The sequence below is a fragment of the Echinops telfairi genome, unplaced genomic scaffold (assembly GCF_000313985.2).
Source record: "Echinops telfairi isolate 266 unplaced genomic scaffold, ASM31398v2 ScPeMD7_7469;HRSCAF=8507_0, whole genome shotgun sequence".
NCBI lineage: Eukaryota > Metazoa > Chordata > Mammalia > Afrosoricida > Tenrecidae > Echinops > Echinops telfairi.
This window is the reverse complement of record NW_022111372.1, coordinates 92911214-92915281: the sequence shown is the minus strand read 5'-3', so window position 1 is coordinate 92915281 and position 4068 is coordinate 92911214.

The following is a 4068-nucleotide window of genomic DNA, read 5'->3' as shown; positions in this document are numbered from 1 at the left end:
TTTTTTTAAGCCAGTTGTTTTTATTAAGAACTTTTATACAAATACAATGTGCTTCTGCCCCGGGGGACATTTTTCAATGTCTGAAAACAGTCTTGGTTTTACATGTAGAAGCCAGGTATTACATGTAGAAGCCAGGAATGTTGTTAAATATCCTACAGTACATCAGGCAGCACCTCACAGCAAAGAATTATCTAGTCCCAGGTGTCTAAAATGCAAAGACTGAGGAATCTTGTTTAAGATAGTTTCTCCTTGAATCCTGTTTAAAAGTAGATATGGGATTAATTCATTCATTCAATAAATAGCTGTAGCATATCAGCATGCCCTAGCCAGAAACACCACTTCCGCTCAACTTCTTGAGCATGCTCATCTCTAAGCCTAAATAATCTACTATGAAATTAGTAACAAAACTTTTCATTTTCTGTGGAAGATAGATATAAAAATATATAGAAAGACAAGAATGTTCATTGAAACATTGTTTATCATAGTGGGAACAATTTAAATGAACATATTTGTGTGTTTAATTGCTGGTGCAATGTTTTGTGTATATCTGCTAAGTCAAGTTTGCTAATCATGTGCAAATAGCTTATATCCTTACTGATTTAATTACTCATTTCTTCTTGTGGTTTTGTCCATTTTATTTTCATAGTTTTGAAGCTAAACTGTACTATAAAGTTTTCTAGTTACTATATCTTTTGAGGGAATTGATCTTTTTTGTCATTAGGATGTATCCTTCTTCATCTTTAATAGTTTGGCTTAAAGTGTACTTTGTCTCATATTAATATTAGATGCTATTAATATTAATAGATTTGGGGGTAATATTTTCATGGTTTATTTTTCCACACATTCATTTTCAGTGTCTTTTAATACTAACATGTTAGATATGCTTCTTAGACACAATAATAGATTTTTAAAAATCCAATCTAATAATAATCTCTGATTTTTCATCAAATGGATTGTAATCTACCATTAAGAACTTTCTTTTGTCCCAAATACTCTATGTTCTCTTCCTCCTCCTTTCTTCCTGCTGTTGATATGGTTGGATATTCTGATTATCCTTCTAGTACCTGGAGACATGCATACTTTGTTACCATCTTTTGAAGTTTCCCTAGGGTTCCTGGTATGCATCTCTGACTACCAAAGTCTAATGTTAAGCAGTACTTTTATCTTCTTTCCTGACAATACAAGGACCTTAGAATATTTTAATTCCATTTTTACCCATTTTGACTTTTATGGACTTGTCATATAGTTCAGATGAATCTCCCCTCAAATTAGTCTTTACATTGCTTTTTTCATTCCTCATGCATCTAGTCTTGAACACCGCAAGTCATTTTCTTGCAGCTTGAAAAATACTTTTTCATACTTCCTCCTGTTAAAGAATTCTGAAACTATCTTACTTTCACCTGTATTGTTGAAGGCTATGTTGACTGGTTATAGAACTCAAGGTTAGCATTTATTTTCTTTGAGTACTTTGCTGTCGTTGAAGCAACTGCCTTCGAGTCAATTCCAACTCATGGGTTTCTGAGGCTGTAAATCTTTACTGGTGCAGACAGCCTTGCTTTTCTCCCTCAGAGCCACTGGTGGTTTGAACTGACAACCTTGGAGTTAGCAGTCCAATATCTACTCAGGAGTGCTATTGCTGTTGTTAGTTGCCATTTGATTCATGAAAACCTTATGTATACCGGAATGAATTCTCGTCAGTTCCAGCACCATCTTCATGATCCTGACAGCCTTTGAGCCCATTGTAGTTATTGTGTCAATTTCTATGATGGAAGCTTCCCTCATTTTAGTTGACTAAATATGGTGTCCATTTCTAAGGCTTAGTCTTGCCTGAGAGCAGGTACAAACTAAGCACATGTATTGTGCCATTCTCTTTTCTAAGGGATATTCCAGTTTCATTTCCTCTAAGACTCGGTTGTTCATCTGGCAGTCCAGCCAAGGGTCATTGTCTTCCTCAACAGCACAATTTACATGCATCGATTCTTCTATCTCCTTTTTCTCTGTTCCACTTTCACAAGTATGAAATGGTTGAAATGACCCTTGCTTGGATGGAGCATACCTTAGCCATCAAAGTGACATCTTTACTTCTTAGAACCTGAAAGGGGTCGTTTAGAGCAGATTAGCCCAATGCAATGTATCATTTGAATTCTCGACTGCTGTTTCGATGGGTGTTGATTGTTGACCCTGCGATTGGACTTGCTTCCCTGAACACCTGTCTCTCTCCCCAGATCTTACTTCGGGGATTCTTCACTGCCTTCTAACTCTTGGATACCTTTGAGCAGATTTTACTTGTCCATGCTGTCTGGCCTCAGTAGAAGAATAGGTCAAAGTCATCCAGTCCGCCACTACCAGACTGTATTACCTCGGTTCTCCAGAGAAGCAAAACCAGTGATATGTACCTGTGGAGGAAGATCAGACAAAGAAATGCTTCTTTTTAAAATGGCCCAAACAGCTGCAGAAGCCTTAAAATCCAGCTCGCACGCAGACACCCACGGCCATCAAGTCACTGCCACCTGTCGGGTAAGGTGGAACTGGTCCCTATGGGCTCCACGGCTGTGACTTCTACGGGAGGAGACAGACTCATCTTCCGCCCTCAGAGTGGCCAGTTGCTTTTGAACTGCAGACCTTCGGTTAGCTGCCTAATCCATGACCCATTAAGCCACCAGGGCTTCTGTGTCACACAGCTGGTACCAAACAAAAACTGGGGGGAAAATATTTCTGTCAAGTTGATTCTAACTCACAGTGGCTCTATAGGATAGAGGAGAACTCTCTCCTAGGGTCCCCCAAACTGTAGTTTTCTGAAAACAGACAGCCCTATCTTTCTCCTGCGGATCAGCTGGTGGGTTTGAACTGCCAACCTCTTGGTTAGCAGCTGAGCGCTTAGGCATGCACTCGAGCTTACATCCTGAGCACCTCAGTTTGCAGAAGGCTCTGGATGACGGTGAGAAGGCAAAGTCCATGTGCAGCGTCACTGTGAGTCAGCGTTGATACAGGTGATTGAAGTGAGTTTGGGGTTTTTGGTTTGAGTGTTAGCGAGCCTGTGCTTAGCTTTGCCTTACGGTAATGCAGTGTTGCTAAAATGTTCACCTTTTTCAGGAAAAGTAAGAAATGCAGTCTTTTAAAAGGTGAAAATTAACATTTAAAATATTGGTTGGGGAAACTAAAAAAAAAGAGCCTCAGGTGACACCCAGCGCACAGCCCATTCGTCTGAAATATCTGGTCCAGCCACCGTGTGTGGTAGCAGCGGGGTGCAGGGAAGTGCTCCTCCACTAACCTGGCCTCCAGGTAGTCCAGCCGTCTCAAGTAAGTCTCACTTCCCACATACAAAAGAAGAACACTGTTGAAATCAATTTATATCTTCACCACAGTTGTTTAAATATACCCCAGTGGGAGCCGCGGAGGAGCCCAGTCATCATACCAACATTTCGGAAAACCCCTTTCCTCCACGCTTTCTCATGACGGCTCAGCAACCGGTCCACTACCTGCCACCGACTGATCCCAATGCGAGCTCTTACCTCGCCCAGAGAAAGAGGGACTGTCCGAAGACAAGGGCGCCACGAGAGAAGTTTACTTAAATTAGAGACTCCTTACCGGGCAGCACGGCTAACGCCAGTATTTCTCACCACCACCACTCCCGCCGCTCCCACCCCCATCAAGTTTACCAAGTTTTTAAAAAATTAAATACTTTTATTGGGGGCTCTTACATCTCTTATCACAATCCATACATTCCTCCATTGTGTCAAGAACATTTGTACATATGTTGCCCTCATCATTTTCAAAACACTTTCTACTTGAGCCCTTGGTATCACATCCTCATTTTTCCCTCTCCCTCCCTCATAACCCTTGATAAGTTATAGATTCTAAGTTTCATATCCTCTGTCACCTTTCACCCACTTTTCTGTTGTTCGTCCTCCTGGGAGGGGGTTATATGTTGACCCTTGTTGTGGATTCCCCCATTCTCCCCTACCACCTTCCCCTGTGATACCAAGTATTTTTTTTTCTTTTTTAACATTTTATTAGGGGCTCATACAACTGTTATCCCAATCCATACACACATCAATTGTGTAAAGC